This window comes from Anas acuta, chromosome 2, assembly GCF_963932015.1.
Source record: "Anas acuta chromosome 2, bAnaAcu1.1, whole genome shotgun sequence".
Taxonomy (NCBI): Eukaryota; Metazoa; Chordata; class Aves; order Anseriformes; family Anatidae; genus Anas; species Anas acuta.
The window spans coordinates 70,294,988-70,315,184 of NC_088980.1; the positions used below are offsets into that span (position 1 = coordinate 70,294,988).

The window sequence follows — 20,197 nt, forward strand, 5'->3', positions numbered from 1 at the left end:
ACTGATACACCTCAAATATTTATGGGAAACAGAAACATACTTATGGTGCGAGTTGTTAGGTAGACATAAAATGAACACACCCACAGCTAGATAAAAAGGTAACAACAAGCAACCAGGAGATCTATGGAAGAACTGTGAAAAAAAAAAAATCCCTGGAAAGAAGAAATGTAAAAAAGAGAAGGTGCAGCAGAAGTGTCTGAACACATTGGTAGAAGGGTTCAAAACATGCATGCTCTTTTTTCTCCTTTCATTGATAAAAACAGGTTTTCAGAACACTTGTAATATGGTATTATCAATGCAGCTAAACCATAGCAGTTGTTGCTCAGTTTTAATAATATTACTTTATACATAGTTGTAGTTGCCTAAGAGAACAGTTCTGAAACAGAAAAAACATTCAGCTAGTTCACTTTCTCACATCTGTCTTTTTGGAGGGTGGGAATTCATAAGGGTATCCTAAACTACCTCATCTATCAGTATTTGCACTCCTAAGTTTTTAGGTATTGTATGAACACAGTGTCAAGCCTTGACATGCTATCAATGCATTAAAAGTTTTGGTCTTGGATGGGTCAATGCTATTCTTGGATATAAACCTCAGATACATCTTCCTCTTACTCCTACAGTAAGTATCAAGTTTGTAAACAAGAGCGGGAATCTCTGTTAAAACTTGACTGAAGCATAAACTCTTCCTTGTCTCTATTAGCTGAGGGCTGAAGAAATCATTCTTAACTGAGGAGATCATCCAGACCAAACTTAATGATGAATTGGATCGGTCCATCCAGTTTTCACTCGTATCAGATGACACCTGTAGCCAATCTATTCAGCCCCATTCAATAACCACATTATTCTGATAGGCACATTGTATGATATTATCTTGGCAGTATGAAGCTGAAACTCTCCAGGATGCCCAAACCCTTGGCATCTTTAGTCCACCTGTATCTTAGATTGCCACAGCTACACTCAGAAAAATCTCAGTTAAGTCACTTAAAATCAACCTTAGAATTTCCCAACTCTTTTTCTCTGTAAATTTCACATTCTAGAAATAATAACAAATCTGTAACATGGTAGAAAGGATATTCAAGCTGCCTTTATAATTTCCTCTCTACTGGTTGGGGTATATCTATATATTTTTATTTTTACTTTGTACTTTGTTTTTACATTGTTACTTTGAGTTCTCTGTGCATTGCTCTCATTAAACCACATTGCCACCATTTGAGTGGATCTAGATAAATAACTGTGCATAGCACTAAACTGTGTCCCATAGACATATTCACAACTGCAAGTAACTGGGTTAGCAACGGGAGGGCAAATATTACTAGGTCAGATGGTGTAATAAAACTCTTGCAGATAGGTTCTGTCAAATCTTGCTATAGAGTTTGAAAAGTTATCTTCTCTATTTGCTCAATCCAATCTCTCTCTTAGTTGTCACTGTACCTGTGCAAATAGAAACAAAATGAGACAGGGCAGAGCCACTGCACTTCAGAATTTTAGCAACAAATTTTTAGCACTTAAATTCCTTTGTAAACTCCTGTGCTGTCTTCTTTTTATTTAGTCAAGAATGCCAAATAAAATTCTCATAATGCATTACTGGTCCGTATCATCAAAGGATCCAAAGAGGCTAGGCTGACTTGTGTTCTGGTAAATACCACTGTAAAAAACAGGGTCATCCTAATAGCAAAAATTTGCTTTATCTTATTGTCTGTTGATTTACCAGTTTGCTTTATATCACCTGTTCATACTGGCAAATCAACATCAATACATGGAAAATATATTTCAATTGTGATATGTGTTTATTATATACATGTATATGTATTTTCATTGTGTAACTATTGTCGTGGTTCCGCTCGAGTGGGCAGCCGAGCTCCACCACAGCCGCTCTCTCACTCCCCCTCCTCAAAGAGGAATGGGGAGAAAATATGTGAAAACGGCTCAAGGATTGAGATGAGGACGAGAAAATCACACAATAATTATTGTAATGGGCAAAACAGACTCAGCATAAGAAGATAGATAGTAAGATTTATTGCTCATTACTAACAAGCTAGAGAAGTGAGAAACAAAGGAAAGAAACCAAAAGCACCTTCCCCCCCATCCACCCTCTTCCACCTCCTCCCCCCGAGCGGCGCAGTGGAACGGGGGAATGGGGGTTATGGTCAGTCTACAGCACTTCTCTGCTGCTCCTTCTTGGTCACTCTCGTCCCCTGTGCTGTGGGGTCCCACCCATGGGATACAGACCTTGATGATCTGATCCGGCGTGGGCTTCCCACAGGCAGCAGCTCTTCCAGAACTGCTCCAGATATGGGTCCGTACCACGGGGTCCATCCCTCAGGAGAAAACTGCTCCAACCTGGCTCCCCCACGGGCAGCAGCTCCTGCCAGGTCACCTGTTCCTGTGTGGGCTCCTCTCCACGGGCTACAGGTCCGGCCTGGAATCTGCTCGGGCAGGGGTCTTCCACAGGTCGCAGCCTCCGTCGGTGCAGGTCCACCTGCTCCACCGTGGTCTCCTCCACGGGCTGCAGCGTGGAACCCTGCTCCACCGTGGTACTCCATGGGCTGCAGGGGGACATCCTGCTTCACCATGGTCCTCACCACAGGCCACAGGGGACTTCTGCTCCGGCGCCTGGAGCACCTCTCCCCCTCCTTCTACACTGACCTTGGTGTCTGCAAGGCCGTTTTTCACTCTCCCAGCTGCCGTGTGGCGCAGCGTTTTTTTCCCTGTCTTAAATATGCTCTCACAGAGGCGCAAAACAACATCGCTTATTGGCTCAGCTCTGGAAAACAATGGGGCCGTTCCCAAACATGGGGCAGCTTCTAGATCTTTCTCACAGAAACCACCCCTATGGCCCCCTGCTACCAAAACTTTGCCACGTAAACCCACTACAACTATATGAGTATTTTTTCTACAAAATACTTCTAAATAATCCAATAACCTAAGAGGAACTTCTCCCTTACTTTACACTCCCACTGAGAAAGCACTACATCCCACAAAGCCCCAACAATACTTTTCATTTGTCCTACACTGTTCCCGATACATAACACTTCTGTGAGTACTAAGTCATCAGTCTGGCATGCAGAAGAAATGTGGTGGTGAGCTCTAAGCTGTGCACACACACACTGTCAAAAATGATTGACTTCTATGATTTCTAAACTTACTAGAGGGAGAAAGGGTGGAGAAAAATGAGGATTATGATGATATTGCATATGGTTAGCAACCTTAGAAAACCAACCTAAAAACAAGTATTAGGGGAATGAAATATTAATTATTTGGTGAAAGACATAGGAGAGAGGTAGTAGAAGACAATTACAAGATGAAATGCCAATAGACAGAGACATCAAGGCAAATAATAAGAGGCTAAATATTATCAGAAATGGAGAACTTTTACTGCAAGTTAATTCTGTAGGTGTTCAACTCTTGGCTATTAAGAGGGTAAGGGATGAACAGATAAAGCTTTAGCAAGAAAAAATATTTTTGTATCTCTGCTGATGAGGACATGGATGATATTTCTGGACTACTCTTTTGCTGGAAGCTGAGATGTGGGATTTGAAGAAAGATTTTGCACAGGGGCATGTGTTTCTGAGTTAAGGGACTAGCCTGCAACGAGAAAGATTTAGATTCCATTCACCTTCATTTTGGCCAGGTCTGCCATGGTCTGCAGATGACCTCAACTGTTTAATTTCTCTGGATCTTCATTCCTAATGCAACCTAACAATTAGATTCTTTAACTCACAAGGCTATTGTGAAAATAGCTGTTTCATTCATGTTGTGAGGTGATGAGAAAAAAAATACAAAACATACAATGTAAATTCCAAGGGAAAAGTTGACTGACTGACATAGAACCACAGAAATTTCTACATAGCTATGAAAGGATACATTGCAACAAGTGATATGAGAAGAACAGAAAAGAGAGAGAGAGAGAAAGAAAAAGAGAGAAAGAGAGAAAGACAGAGAGTAAGAGAGAAAGAAAAATAGAAAGAAAGAGAGAAAGAAGGGAAGGAAGGAAGGAAGGAAGGAAGGAAGGAAGGAAGGAAGGAAGGAAGGAAGGAAGGAAGGAAGGAAGGAAGGAAGGAAGGAAGGAAAAGAAGAAAGAAAAAGAAAGAAAGAAAGAAAGAAAGAAAGAAAGAAAGAAAGAAAGAAAGAAAGAAAGAAAGAAAGAAAGAAAGAAAGAAAGAAAGAAAGAAAGAAAGAAAGAAAGAAAGAAAGAAAGAAAGAAAGAAAGAAAGAAAGAAAGAAAGAAAGAAAGAAAGAAAGAAAGAAAGAAAGAAAAAGAAAGAAAGAAAGAAAGAAAGAGAGAGAGAGAGAAAGAGAGAAAGAAAGAGACAGAGAGGAAGGGAGGAAGGGAGGAAGGGAGGAAGGGAGGAAGGGAGGAAGGGAGGAAGGAAGGAAGGAAGGAAGGAAGGAAGGAAGGAAGGAAGGAAGGAAGGAAGGAAGGAAGGAAGGAAGGAAGGAAGGAAGGTTGGTTCATTTATGACTGGCATGGTACTGAATATTCACTAGCTTACAAAAATAAATTTATTAAAAAAATGAAATAGCAATATCACAATTGCTAAACTCAATTACTATTGCATTATGACACAATGTAGAAGATTTCTTTTGCAGAGAATGTAATTGAGATATTATTTCACTGTCATCAGATGAAGATGTACTTGAAATGTCTCTAGTGTTAAAATTTGTTGTTTGGATTCATGCTGAAATATAAAGAAATGTGCTTCCATCTTGATGTTTTTGTCTGCTGTGCTTTTAGTGTATTTTCAGAGCATTTTTAAATGATTTCCAACAGCAAAAAATTGCATGTAAAATGTTTAAGCTATTATTATGAAATATAAAAGGCTGAAAAAAACTGCAATAGGGAATTTAAAAAAAATAGGATGGAAATAAAAACAATTAAGAAAATCTCACGTATCACTACTAAAATAACGTCATTCCCCCTCTCCCCTCACCTTCAGAATTAGCACCCAAACTGAGACATAATTTGTTTCTTTAGCATTGTATCTCTTATGTAACACATTTCATGTTTAAAGATTAGCAAGTAACTCCTTTGAAGTTAATTTGCTTTTCATTTTCAAGAGGGACAACTTTAGGTAAAGTATTTTGTCCTTCTAGCTAACTTGCTAGAAAATCCTATGTATTTGTATGCACCAAAATGCTTCACTGCTTAGCTCAAGTCAGTTTAAAACCAATTTAATTGGGTGCAAGCTACTACAGAGACACTTTATTTCAGTCAGGTGTACACCAGTCCCAAGTGGTTTAAAATAAAACAAAATAGCAGGAGATTAAACTAGTATTTACACAAATGTTGCATTACCTTAATTTAAATTGGAGTCACTTTCTTGGCAGGTTGTCCCTAAAACACTGCTTTTTTTTTCTCAGGGTAAGCCTGACTATATTAAGTAATAGAACTATGTAATTTAATGAATTGCCACCCTTGAAATGGAGGTTACTGCCTGCTTGGTTGAAATGTGATAACTGAAGCGAATGCTCTACTACAAACATGAACTAGGAAAGATTAAATGCAAACGCATTTTTGAAGACGACATGACTTCTGCATGAAGGCTTTCACAAAGTTGTACGATATAAGAGCAAGGGAACATACAGAAATTGATTTTGAATTTAAAGCTATTGATAGATCATGACTGATTACTACTAATAAACTATTCCATGAGCAGAGGAACCAGTGAAGCCTGGTCTATTATGCAGATGCATCCTACATCTGCTTTCAGAAACAGGGACAGAACCCCCAGCTTCCTTACATGACTCCTCTGAGTTCTTCCCTTCATCCTATAGTATCCACAGCATCCTGCTACATGCCTTTACAAGGTGAGAAGAAACAGCATATTCAGTGACTGAGTTGCAGCTCCATACATGTAGATAGATTTGCTCTGATGTACACAACAGTTGTGTGGTAGGAAGGACAAACAGAACAAGTAATGCTTGAGGTTACACTGCAGCACTTCCCTGAAGGGGCAGTGTGGAGAGAACGGCAATGCCAGTTTGGATCTCTCTGTTTATTTGACAATTTTGAGGAAATTTCCATAACTTGATAATTACAAATGTTCTTCATCTCAGTCAAATTTAAAGTTGCAGATTGAGTAAGAAACTAAGTGTAGAATGAATGACATCTCAACCATATAAGCATTATTTCATTAGGCAAAGGAACACTTTGCAACATATTCACATATGTGTTCAGGTATTCCAAGCACTACTCTGTATATTGATATTGTGAAGTTTCTGAAGGTAGGCTCAATGAGGAATGGACACGTTATACTTGCCAAATACTTAGCTAATGGCATACATGAGAAGACATGTAGTTTCACTTCTAATTTTGTATCCCAACCACTGGATAATGCTCTTCTTTGGCATTCACTTCCATGGAGAAATCAATGAGCTCGCTTTCAGTGGGAAGATGGAAAGACTGGCTATAGTAGCTTCCTTGTATTTTTATTCTAGTAAGCAACTTAACATGACGAATGGATTTCCAATTTCCAGTTGTCTAAGCTGCAGCAACAATGGAAGCACTGACCCAAGGATAAAATGTCAGCAAAATGCCCGGTCATAGAACAGGGCCCTTCTTGGAGACCAAACTTTACATCAATATTTGAATTTATCAGAAGCTGGAAACCTGCTTTTATCATAAATTTGAAAACATTTCTGTTCTCAAACTGGAAACACTTGAAATGGACCTATTTCACATTTTGCAGTTTTCTAAGCATTTCTAATTAAGATTCTTGGAAAGATTTATCAAAAGCTTTCAAGTCTTGTAAACTCTAATGAACTATTATGTTTCCAAAATGGTTTTGGAATTAAATTAAAAATGCCTTTGTGAGAAACTGTTTTGTTTGCCAGTATTGATAAGAGAAACTTGAAAAGGCAATTTTTGACAAATCTTTTTGTTATTCCATTAGATGCTCTAATGAGCATCTTAATGTAATGGGAGCCACACAAGGGCTTTTCCACCATTGTCATTAATTCAGTCAGAATCATCATGCTAATAATACTCAACATGTTTGCTGCTTTCGATGCCATTGATTAGGGAGGAGGTTTTACAGACCTGGCTGCAAGACCTCACAGGGATGAAGAGTTATACTTTAAGATGGCTTTGATCATTCCTGGCAGACCTACAACTACTCCTTTTACTCATGACCTTTCACCACTCCTATTCAAGAGCACTTCAACAAGACTTCTGGGAAAGAATGTGCAATGCCCTGAGCTACAATGCCAGCAATATGCTGACAGCACCCAGCACTGCGCCTCCAGGCTGGCTTGTTCCCAGCTGTTCGACTGTCTGTAGGAAATTGGAAGCCTGCTGAATGAAAGGCAGATGGTGTGATGGACAACCTCTGATCCCTATCGGCAAGTTACACAATGTAGACTGGTAGATCTTTTCAGTACATGATAAAATGAATTGTGTTTTCACTGTCACCAAATTAATTCTTGGTTTTAGTGCTTGCAGACCATTGGAACTGAAGAGGGTTTGCTATCTTAAATATTGGAAAATAGCAGTGCTGTCTGTCTGATTTTATGTCCTCTTCCTTCATTTATGCATTACATAACACGATCAGCTCAAGGCAAAAGGGCTCTAATAAGCACACAGTAAAAATATACAGTGATTTATTTTCATAGTCTAACACTAGGTTAGAGAAATATACAAATATAGGAAAGGCAAATTAAAATGAACAGTAAAAATAAAGCCAAAATAAATTTTCTGAAGCTACCAACACAGAAGTTTATTAAACATCAAACTAAATAAAAATAAATAATTTCTGAAATAAAACAAACCCAGAACTACTGTCTGTGAAATGAGTGGAACTGTAGGCTAAGACAGTAGTTATTCTAAACAACATGATTGAAACCTATCCCTGTATTCATAACAGAGTTCATCTCCTATTCCAAATATTAGTCTTGGTGAAGTGAGGAACCTAAGAATGAAATCCATTGACTTCTATTCACTGTCTGGAAAAGTGAAGTTACACCTTTAATCTATACTTTAGTACACTCTCTAGGTGAGCCCAAGACTTTGCTTTTATTGCACGAGAAAGATCTCTTTACCTTGTATTTCCTCTGTGAGAATTTCTAGAAGCTGCATCCTCCCAGTTTGCACATTCCAATAATAAATGAAGTGACAGGTGGTTAGACCTTGTACCTGCTGATATGCCTGAGTAGACCAAGATGCTTTTAATAGGAAGTCTGGGGAGAATACATTTCTCTTCTCCCACCAAAACTTCATGATGACATGTCTGTTACCTTGTCTGCAGGTACCAATGTCAGGATTGCATCCAGTCTTGATTTTTGACACTCTGCGAATGGGGTGTATTTGTACAGGCATGTGCTTGGTGAGACGAGGTTGTAGCTAACGGGCTTGGCTCACGTGGTAGTGGGAAGCACAAACTGCACTGTGGTATGAAGAGGCTGACTGCATTTCTCATCAGCATGGGGAGCTGACATCATTTTTCAGAGCTGTGATGGCATTTGTTTACCTAACTGATTCCTGTGCCAGGTGCAGTGCTGTAGACAGGAAGCGGGAGATGGATGGGATGGCTTTTTTTCAGGCTGTTACTCAGAGTCCAGTGCTGGGTGTCTCTGATTTCCGGATGGGGTGTGCCTTCAGCTGCTGTCTCTCCTGTTGCCAGGAGGGACAGAGAAGATAAATGAAATGGCAGAGCATTTCTAGCCCTCGTGCAGGCTACTGTTGCTAGGTGGTTTTGGTTCCCAGACCGGGCGTGTCTGTTTCTGTGGCTTGCAGAAGGGACAATGAAGATAGATGACACAGCAAAGTGCTTTAGAGCTTCAGTTCAAGCCCCAGTGCCTTCCTTGCTCCAATACAAAGTACTGCATTACCTGTGAAAAAGGAGGAAAGTGCTTATGCGTGTCAAATTTCTGTGCATTAAAGAAGACATGAGAGTGAGATTTTTTGCAAATATTATTTTTTCCATATGCAGAGATATGCTTGCATGTCATCAGCTTCCAAGAAATGGTCTCAGAATGCTAAGCGTTACTTAGACAAAAGGTGTAAGCAGCTTTCATCACTGCCTTTCCTGGACTAAAGTAGTTAGAAAGAATTAACTTAGAAAGGAATGGTTTAGAAGCAAAGAACATTCAGCTCTGCTACACCCAGCTGAGGAGAGGAGGGAGGCAGGCAGGCTGGGGCATGAGGAGGAAATCCTACCAAAAGGCAGCAGTGGGAGCAGCAAGCCTAAAGATGGGGAGGGAGATAGAGAGATCTGTTGCTGTGGGCAGAGGTCACCACACTACCTGCTTCCTGGACATCCCAGTTTTCTCAGCAACAGCAGAGAGCTCAGCTTTCCAAAGGCAAAGCAGGTAGTGAAGCCAAGGCTGCAGCCTTTGGGAACAGACTATTATGCTTGTGCCTAAAGCTGGCTTCAGGGGAGACAAAGAAGCAACATTTTCTCCATGTTCCTTTTCCCTATTCCTGCTATAAGACACCCAAGGGCACTAGGAAACTGTAGAGTGTGAAGTCTTGCTTGCATCAGTCCTTCAAAGTGATCAGTAAAGTACAGCTAATGTGTAAGAATTAGACTGCTCTCTGTATGTATATGTATGTGTGTATGCAGACTTAACATACATGAATGCAGCGTGGAGTTACTATTGATTTGTTTCATCATACATTTATTCTTTCTTTTATACTCAAAAAATTGTCACATCTAAGTGCCAGTTTTACCCAAAGACTCAGTGAGCTGAAGTCTGAGGACTAGATACTGTATTCTGTTTTGCAGACAGACAATATTAAGGGGTAATATCAGGGGACTTGACCTTTTTTCAGCTACTGCAACAGCTGAAGCATCCCTTACTTCTCCCTGCAACCATGTGCCACACATTCACTTGTGCTGATACCACTCCTGGTGGAGCTATGTTACACCACCTGGTAAAAAAATACTGGAGAAGCAAAGAAGGCTCTTTTTAACCTGAATATAAATTCCAGGACTGTCACCTTGTACCTCCAGGAACAGTGATGGTGGTGCAGCTGAGAAGTTGATAGGGGCTCCTAAATATGTCTCAGTGGCCCAGAGAAACACATTGTGCAGTCAACCATAGCCTGAGACGTGTCAAAAAGGGCAAGGACATCCATATTATTTAACATTTGTGTCTTAGTTTACAAACATGTAATGTCAGTCATGGTCCCGAAAGAAGAGTGGAAGGCCAGGAAGGGATCTTCCCCATTATGGCAACAGTCGTCACTGCACTGCTTCAAGATGTACTGTGAACCCTGTCCTGCAATGTTAGAGAGCAGGTAAAGGGAATTTTTCTGTCAGGGCAGGGGTTATCTTTTTTACATGTTTGAAAATACCTTACATGGGAAGGGTGGGGTCTTCCTCTGATAAAAAAACAGCAAGAAGAATAGAGCACTTCAGGAAATCTTGCACTCAGCAAGGAGAGCTTAATCTCATTAAAGGGACATGAGGATGATACATTGCATAAGCTGATTAACATTTACGTAGAGAACACTACTACTTTTGAGAGATTTTGTAAAAGGTTGCCTATTTATAGTGTCAGGAAGCTGAAAAAAATATCAAAAAAAAACTTCTATAAAAAAACAAAACAAAACAAAACAACAATAGATGTACCAAAACATTGTTTACACTACGGCACAATGGTTCTCCAGTAATTCAAAATAGAATTTGTCACTGTGATTTTTTCCTTCTATGCATTTCTCATAGGTAGAGTGGTTTAACAGAGTAGAAAACAAAAAGATAAACAGTCAAATGACTTCAGACATATTTAATTGAAACTTAATTTAATGTTTCTGAAAGGCAGTGGATTAACAACATTGGAAATAGAATTATTCATCCACAGAACAAGAACTTTCTGTGCAGTACCAATGACATCTTTTCATCTGATTCCATGAACAGGCTTCCACAAAGAACAAAAGAAAATGTTCAGATGAGAAATATAGTATTTTGCTTCTCACCACAATAGCAGCTGGCACTGTTTTGTTTATTTGGGGCTGAAGGAAAAAATCTGGTACTGGTTATATCTACCTCTTAGTATCAGAATTGGAGTGACTAGCTTATTTCATACTGGGTTATAGAGAGCCATCAGATCAACTGAAGTTCCTCAGGGCTCCAATTACTGCCTTATGATGAATTTCAGTCAGTGACCTATAATCCAAAGGATCTAATTCCCATTACCAGTTCTCATAGCAGTTTGCAGGCTATTTTTTTTTTCCAAATGAGCATTTGTTTCTGATATGCAGAACTATTTACAGTTGAGATACCCCTGTAATTTTAGAGATGAAATCAGCTATTTTCTCACACAAATACGTAATCGTATAATCAACCTGGCTTAGTTTTTAAAGGTATCTTCAAAGACTTTTTTTTAATGGGCAGCGCTGGCTTTTCTTAGGTTAGCTGTGCACTTCAAAAAGGGGAGTTAGGGCATGGTCAGACATGCTCTGGCAAATCTAGTTTTTGCTTTTGCAGTGTAAGAAATTACTGCCCCCAGCTCTCTGTTCAGCCTCACTCCTCGAAGTTACCAACCCTGCACCAGGTTTTGTAGAGAATTGGCTCAGACATGCAAATCCATTCCCTCTTGCTGACTTTGTTCTGAGCACACTAGCCTCCAGTGGAGAACTGGTACAGCTTAAGCCAGTGCTGCCTTTTTTGTTGTGATTGTGGAGAAATGTGAGGCTTGGCCACTCTAAACAGTGGGGCATCTGGAGGAAGGCAAATCAATTAGACACGAGAGGAGCCAGGGAAGGTTTTGTCAGCATGAGTGAAGGTCGTCTTTCCACTGGCTTCTGTATATCTACCCCTTCTGCCAAAACAACCTATGCCTATAGGATTGTATTTTTTGTAAATTACTTTTTTTTTTCCTCTGACATTCTCTGGTAGAGAGCAGCCTACACTTCACATCCTTGAGTTATTTCTGCCAAGCAGGGGGCCTTATAGCTCTCATCCATTTCCCATCTAGCCTCAGGCAATACATGCAATTCCCCACTAACTGTGTCCTACTTTGATGAAACCCAAAGTCTGGAGCTGATACCAGCTTTCTGATTGTGCTTGGAGGTCCTCAGAAAAACACCCAAGAAGGAAGAATCTCTAAAAGAACCCCAACTTCTAGGCATATAAATGTAGAATTTTGGAAAGAAACTCAGAGCTTCTTTCCTAATTTATGGGCAGAGATAATTTGCATTTAAATGACTGGGCTTCTGCTTATAAAGAATTTGAAGCATAGCACATGATCTAGGCCAGGTGGACAGGTGAAATAGTCTGTTAAGAGTGAGAACTGTCACTCAGTCTACTGAAGCACACTAACAATTTAGATAGGTAATTACACTGTTTACCTTAATCAGGAAAAGGCTTGTGATGCTTTGAGAATCTCCTTCTATTTTGCAGTCAACATATAAAATGTTCTCTAATGGGAGTAAAGTTTATGAGGGGAAAAATATTTCCTCTGTGTAAGGATATTTGTGAGAGGAATTTCAATTGAGGGTAATTCATTAACGAGAGGATCTCTAAACATCCCTTTCTGTTCTGTTTCACCGTGTGTGAAGATACTTTTAAATAAAAATAACTTGAAATATTAATAAGTATATATGATCAATTTGCAGAAATGTGTAAGTGAAACCTCAAGCATGTTTTACACTCATGCTTCAAGCTTGCCTGCTTTCAAATGTTCCATAGAGTCAAATTAACTACTGTGGTTTGCTGTCAATGGTTGGCAGCAGGCATATTGCTCACTACATCCAAATATGACATCTCAAATTGTTATTTAATCCATAAGGAAAGGAGTGATTGTCACATCTTGATATATTTAGTATTGGGAGATTGATAAAGGTTCACTGTGCAGCTCTTAGAAATAATAGAATGTTATTGAATCAAGTGAGGCTCATGCAGGGTGTGCTATTGCAGCTGTAAATTAGAATTACAACCCATATGGTGACAGGTCCTTGGTGGAATAGTATCTCTAATCTCAGGTTGTCTTTACTAAGCTGCTTGCCTGAAAAGGTATGCACTTTATGAAATATTTCTTTTCCTTACACTTAACGTATGGGTAAATTATGTGTTAGTGCTCTCTGTGAGGCTCTGAGATCCATAAAGGTGTAAAATATACATTGGATTGTAGTTTTATTAGGTTGGACAATGTTTTTTAAATAATGATTTATAAAATAGAAATATTTTTTCTTTTCCTATTTTGACATTTTGATTTTTTAAAAAACTTCCCATAAAAAAGAAGCATTAACAATGTGGCACTTTTACTTTTTTTTTAACTTCTTTTTCTAAGGAAGTATATCCTATGCTATTGCACTGTCTGTCTGTCTATGGGCAGACAAGAGCTTCTTGTCTACGAGGGTTCTGTAATAACTTAGAGGATCTATTTCAATCAGGTTTTGCAGAGGGACAGATATATTTTGGCAGATATTAAGTTCCTACAAAGTTTATAAAAATATTTGACCAACTAAGAAATGCAGACCCTTATAGATCTCTCCCTTGAAGGACAGATGAGCACAAACCCTAGCAGACTTGAGAGAATGCACATGCAAGTCCAATTTGGAGATGCAAATACAAACAAATCCTTGTTTGTGTCTGCTGTTCAACTATCTGTTGGTTTATCAGTCTTTCCTTTCCCTCTGCCTACTAAATCTCTCTCACAGTGCCTCAGATCAAAGTATAAAATAATATAACTGGGCAAACCTAAGGGTTCACTGCTGCTGAAAAGGGCAGTCCAGCTCCCTCGCCCCTGCTTCCAGCCATCTCATCATGCTGCCTCCCTTGTGCTGGGCTGATGCAGCTCAGTAGCCTCAGGAAAAAAATATCATTTGCTGCTTTGGTGTTGTTTTTTTTTTTCTGGATTAGTGAGTGGGATTAGTTCAGTGCACGTCTCACAAGTGCCAGGGCTAGCACAAGGGAGGGGCAAAAGGGTGTGAACAAGGATCTATTAGATCGAGTCAGTTTGTTGTTGAATTTTATTTTAAGTCCACTTAAAATAAAATCTGCCAGAGATTATCCACACATGGGTTTTGTACAGTTTAATTTATGTTCATTGATGTACCTTTAGTTAATTTGACTTGGCTGTCCTAGGAATTCCTGTTTCAATATGAGTCCTCCGTGGCCCATAAAAGAACAGGCCACAGATAAAGACTAGGCCCTATTTAAAAACAAACAAACAAACAACAAAACAAAACAAACAAAACCAAAACAAACAAACAAACAGAGGCTTTGTCTATTATAAAAGAGAGAACATTGGAAATTCAGGAGATGAGGTGAAAAGTTATACCATTACTGCTTGCTATAGGCTTTGACAGAGTAGGTGATCTAGTGTCCTTTCCTACCTATCCGCACCACTTCTTGTGCTAGAAATTATTGCACCCAAAGGTGCTATGTCAGAAAGGAGCGTGCCTGTGCCTTCACTGACCCCATTGGATGCCAGTATTTTGACACGTGCCAAACTTTAGCCCTGATTAAGCCAAGTGAGCTGGCACAGCCATGTGTCCTGCCTCAGTGCTCTCTTTCAGGGCAGCTGCCTCTGGAGCAAGGCAGGATGGCGGGGGAATGGCCGGAGTGGTAAGGCAGTACCTCTGCTGCTTCTTACTCAGGTTCACAACTCAGGCAGATGATTAGATCCCAGCCTATTCTGAGAGAGATGTTACCCAGTAGATGTGTCAATATCAATTCGAGAAGTGATTCTTTTGTGAACGGAGAGCTGGGAATGCTATTAATGGAAAGACATTTCTTAGAAATTGAAAGAAAAGAACAAATGAGGATGAAAGACCTCCCACAGTTAAGCATAAAGTAATCACAATTGCAAAGACGTAATTAAAAAGCCACTGAATTCTAGCTAATATTTAAACTGATGAGAACAGCTGAAAATGATAAAGATTCTTCTACAGGAAAACTAAATTAATATTTTCAATATTGGTATAAATATTTCCATGTGAAACACTTCAGGCATTGACATATTAGACACGCAGATTATGCTGCATTAGTTAATGCTTAGCTTTGACTTGTATAACATAGTGATGGCAGTCATTTGCTGCCTTGAATGAACCAGACTTTAACAGTTCTGGGGTTCATTTTTATTTTTATTTATTTATTTATTTATTTATTTATTTTTATCCTGGTTTCTTAAGGAAAGAGGTTCATGCTTATATGTGTGCATGTGTGTATCTATCTCTTCCTCTCCATGTAAATTTTGAATCTGATTATTAATTTCAAACAAAGATATAAGAAGGGTTATCTCACAGAAATGAAGACCTTCTTTTCATGAAAACAGGAAATCAGAAAAAAAAACAACACTTGCTGAGTGAAAGAATAGAACATGAGTTCAGCCATTACTACATCCCTGTCCAGAATCCACTCGTGGGGGAGAAACAGGATTACTTCACCCTTAGGTAATTATAAGTCACACCTTAAATGCCTGAGAACCCAAACATGATACACAAATCTGTAGGAAACACGGCTCCTACCATTCACAAAGGCAGTTGTTATATTATCGCAAAAACACTAATCCAGATATTTTGCTTTTCAAGCAGTGTCATCTTCAATATTTGTGTACTAATGTACCAATAATATTTTGTTTTCAATTTAGTAAGGAAAGCAGCCATTTCAGTCATAGCTATTTTTGTAGCTGAAGACTATGACTGTCTAAGTGAAGCAGCATCCAAGACAGCCACACTGTACTGCAGAGGAACATATGAACGTTAAGTGCCCCATAAAAACATAACTCGCACGCAGAACAAAGGAACCTTTTCAGGATACAAAGCACGATATGGAAGTTGTATTTCAGCACTCCAGAATGTCTGAAGTTTGCAATTAAGCATAAAGTTGTAAAGAAGATACACTGAGTGTCAGAAACAAAAAAACTGCAGCAGCATGGAGTTCATGAAGGCTAATTTTGCCTGCCAAGAAGTGATGTGAATTTACCTGCAGTGCTATGTAGTGCTATGTAGTGCTATATGCCAAAACCATTGTCATATATAAACCAGCTGGTTTAACTCTACCTTGGGTATCTCTGTGCTACACTGATGGTTGCCCTATAGTCACTCCTGTCTGAGTCCTCGTACACAAAGTTAATAGAATAATAAGATCTATTTCAGATATCACCTCGGCATCTTAAACTTCCTGGATGTGATCTGCATTGGAGGTGCTAGCACTGAAATCTAGGTAAAGATTTCTGATCTCCCAGAAATTATGAACTGTCAATGTGTTGTGGAACTCCAGGCAGAAGAGATGTTTCTATTCATCTCAAGATGTAAGACTTCTCTTTACTCAGAGGTGAAATTTTCCTGATGGAAGCTGATCAGAATTTCTAATTGTCTATGCCTAGGGGGGAAAAAAAAAAAAAAAAAGTAGATCAAATGATTTATTTTTTAGGTTTATAAAAATGTTTTGTTTTATTTATTTATTTATTTATTATTTACTGTTCACAACTAACCTTAGTTTAATACATTTAAAACTTACAAACTGCAGGCTTATCCATATACATACATTGATGATGTGTACTATAAAGAATGCGTATAGAATGTATATTGCCTCAATTAAGCATTTGCATTTCCCCCATAACTTTTCATTTACAGTAATGCATTTGTCGATGAAAGTATTTTACTGTGGGTATGCAAAGCAATTGAAAGCATTTTGCTGTGGTGAAACCAACACAAAACATATTTAACACCAGTCAGGATTTACAGGACAGGACAGTATTACAGAGCCAGGTTTATAAACTCACCGAATTCCCTGGTTTGGAAACATTCCCTGGTACCTAAGTTTTGCCTGAAGCCCAAATCACTCCTGACAGAGGGTTCTCAACTCATTTCTGCCCCGTCAGGAAAAATGTCTACTCCTGCTGGGAACTTGCATCAATTTAGTTCATTCTAGCGAATCTTTATTGGCACAGAAGAAAGAATATCCCAGTGGTTAGCGTGGTAGCCACAGGCTACTTCTGTGATCTTGAGCAGTCACTTAGAGGCAGAATTGTTAAAGAATGCAGGTATGTAGTCAGTAGGATTTCCAGAGGCACTTAAGGGCCTGTTTGCCATAGAGAACAATAGGAATTAGGCACCTGGTGTTTTCAGAAATCCTGTCTAGGTGCCTATGGCCATGTCTAGACTGCAGAGCAATACACTCCAGGGCTCTCAGTCTTGTGTGCAGACTGCCTTCCCATGGAAACCAAGGCACAGGATGGGGAGAAGGGGATGCTCTGCTCAGAGGCTGCACTTTGACACAGATGGAGCACTGGGAAGCACTCACGCAGCTTTCTTGCATCTTTAAGTATCTGAACAGTTTTAAGCTTCTAAACAAAGTGTCAAAGTACCTTAAGAATCAAGCTCTTTATTGCTTTGGGACTTGTTTCTCCATCAGCAAGGCAGAGATAATTCTTTTCTTACTTGGCCATTACAAAGAAAAATACATGAATGATTTTGCAGGGCTCAAAAACAATATAATCACAAGCATGGGACAGTTAGTCTATGCAGGGGCTGTATTACCAGGGTGAGAAGACAGGTGAAGGTATTACTAGTCTTTCCATTAATGTGCAGCGTGTAACTCCCCAGTCACATTGCAGTAATATTCTTCCCTGAGATATCAGCAACTGATACAATCTTCCCAGAACGAAATGGTGTCACTAACAGGCTGCTTCTGTATGTCTTTTCCATCTCTTTGATATAAATTCTCACTGATAATTGCACACAAACTTTTGATCTACCTTGGGTCTTCATTTCTCCAAAATATTGGCCAACTTGTGCCCAGTAAGTTGTGTGGCCATGCTCTACTTTTGCACTGAACTGTGGGAGTTATTTATAGCTATAAATGAGGATGATTTTTTGAGAATACTGTCTCTATAGAAACTGGTGGTGGACTAGACCAAAGAGGTTTCTTAGGAAATTCCCCTGCTCTTTTTCCTCTGTAGATGATGCCAGAAAGCTTGAACTCCTTGTTGGCTGGTAGAGAAGGATGCGTTTGGCATACAAATGTATTATTCATCTCTCCTCTATGAGTAAAAATGTAAACATTTACAATTGACAGTATTTACTTAAATAAAAATCTTTCTTCAACTGTATTTCAGCTGGGTCCATGTGTTCATTTCACTTACATTCCAAAAAACCAAGGGAAATTCCAGCACACACACACAAAATCGCATTAAGATGGTGTTAAGGTTGCTGACTCTCATTCCTAAATAACACAAAAACTAAAAGTACAGGAAATCCTGAGTTAAGGCTCTTTCACAAACTTTAGACATAATTTCCTTTTTCATACATAATACTTCCTCCAGTGCTAGTGGAATCAATTTGTGGCTGGCTGTTCTGGCACTGGGACAATGATGTGGCAGCAGAATGCAGCAAATCTGTGCGGACCCATTTCATTTCCACTTATATGTGCAATATTAACATACGACCAAAGCTTTCAAAAGTGAGTAGTGATTCTGAGTGCTTAATGCTGAGATGTCTGAAGTACTCTGATTTTCAGAGATTGCTGCCAGGAAGTAAATTGAAAATCATTTTAAAAATTCAGAAAATCCTACATGGAGTAGGAATCTCAAGAAGAGATGCACTTTCAGGTAATTGCCAGTCATGGTCAATTTGCTCACTGTGTGGTTTGAAGATTTTAACATCTTTCCGATCTCTAATAATTCACTTTTCTGAAGGCACCTCATGAAATCCAAGTATCACAATAAACATCAGTCTTTCCCTGAGGGGAACTCCTGCTGTGAAAGATAATAGTAAATTGCATTAACATGTTTCCTGTAACCAAAAGGGTTTGCATTATGGGTGCAATCATTAAAAGCCCTTCACCTACTGAGGTGCTATCAGTTTCAGGAGTAAGTTCCATACTTTGAGGCCTGCCAGTGAATTGCGCTTGCTGCTGTGGAAGGAAGCAATAAATGTTTAGATGCTGAGAGCAACATTCCTGCTATTTCAGAACAGGAAGTTAAAGAGCAACATGCAACTGAAACTGCAAGGAAAGTTCCAGTAGTCATTCTGAATTTGGTTACTGCTTGGGAACTTGCCCAGCATGGCAAGGGCTGTGCTACAACCCACATGAAAACCATTATCCTGTGTTTTTTTACTCTTATTTGAAAACAAAAACAAACTAACAAAAACAAAAACTTACTATTCAACTGCTACATCATGAAACAACCCAGTAGCTGAGCTGTAAGAGAGACCCATCACTTGGGTATCTAGAGAGGTTTTAAAGATATTAAACTGAATCTTCCATCCTCAAGTGGTATCAGGTTTTCAAGGCTTTCTTTAACAATGTAAACACATTCACAGAATGGCAAAACCAAACCTGATTAACTAGAAACAAATAAAAAATTATATACTTTATAAGTCACTGTTCACACCATGTAATAATTGCCTTGAGGAACAGTCCATACTGAAGTCATTTGCATTTTACACTACAGCTAAGATGATGCAGAGATGCCATGTAAGGGGTGGGTCCTTTACCCCTGTCAGTCTGTGGCTGTGTACTCCCTCTGCTTCCTGCATGTCATACCTAATGACTGTGTAGCTGCAAAATGAGTCAGTTCAACTGGCTGAACCAGTGGAAAACTAACCCTGAAAGTAAAGAATGAGTTCCTCTGTGGGTCAGTCAGCTGCATCAGGTCACACTAGGGTTGTGTGACTTAAATCTGATAACAGCTGGGGGACAGAAGAGTAAAGCAAGACCATGCTTTCTGGCAGCTGCTGTCAATGGAGTCTTGTAGAGACAGTACGGACACTCACCCTTAGGCTAATCTGGGAGGACGGTGCAATCTGGTTTAAGGAGAGTGGGCATCCATCTCTAGAGGCATAAATGAAAGCAGTGGACCATGAGGCAGAGGACAGGGCCAGCACAGCCTTACCTGTGGCAGACAGCTGAGAAGAACTAGTGTCAGGGTGGGGACAGGGGGTCTTAATTTTAAGTCAGCAGCAGGACCCAGCTACAGCAAGGCCTAAACACTTGACGGATTTAAAAATAAGCATTGGAACTTTGCATTGGAACAAGAAGCACACTTCAAATTAGGACAGAATTTAGAAAAGCTGTGTCAGGAGCCTTCAATGTCCTATCCACCTATCTCATCCCATGTTAGTTACTCAACCCAGACATCCGTTACAGGAAACAGCAAGAAATATTCACCTCCAGTGTCATTCCTTCTCCTTATTTTGGGCAACTACTTCAGGTGGAATGGATTGTGCTCCACAAGATGCTTATCTCTTTCCCTTAAGAGTAAAGGGAATGTAACATGATTAGCTCAGATGCAGCTGTCTGTTTCA

At 39.4% G+C, this 20,197-nt stretch overlaps 1 long non-coding RNA gene across 1 annotated transcript in view; it reads right to left on the minus strand.

Moving 5' to 3' along the window:
* Window positions 1–5,978: 5,978 nt before the first annotated feature.
* LOC137851731 (uncharacterized) overlaps window positions 5,979–20,197 on the minus strand; it is a 28,434-nt gene continuing 14,215 nt past the window's right edge. The window contains exon 3 of the long non-coding RNA XR_011093405.1: window positions 5,979–8,826. This is a non-coding gene — a long non-coding RNA (uncharacterized lncRNA). The remainder of the gene's footprint in view (window positions 8,827–20,197) is intronic.